Raw genomic sequence first — 354 nt, 5'->3', positions numbered from 1 at the left:
GCTTATTTAACTTCTATGCAGAGTACATCATGAGAAACGACTGGAACTGGAAGAAAGCACAAGACTGGAATCAAGAATAGCCGGGAGAAATATCAATAACCTCAGATATGCAGATGACACCACCCTTATGGCAGAAAGTGAAGAGGAACTAAAAAGCCTCTTGATGAAGGTGAAAGAGCAGAATGAAAAAGTTGGCTTAAAACTCAATATTCAGAAAACGAAGATCATGGCATCTGGTCCTATCACTTCATGGGAATTAGATGGGGAAACAGTGGAAACAGTGTCAGACTTTATTTTTGGGGGCTCCAAAATCACTGCAGATGGTGACTGCAGCCATGAAATTAAAAGACGCTT

This window comes from Bison bison, unplaced genomic scaffold (genome assembly GCF_000754665.1).
Source record: "Bison bison bison isolate TAMUID 2011002044 unplaced genomic scaffold, Bison_UMD1.0 scf7180017864471, whole genome shotgun sequence".
In the NCBI taxonomy this organism is placed as follows: domain Eukaryota; kingdom Metazoa; phylum Chordata; class Mammalia; order Artiodactyla; family Bovidae; genus Bison; species Bison bison.
Note: the sequence above shows the minus strand (reverse complement) of the source record.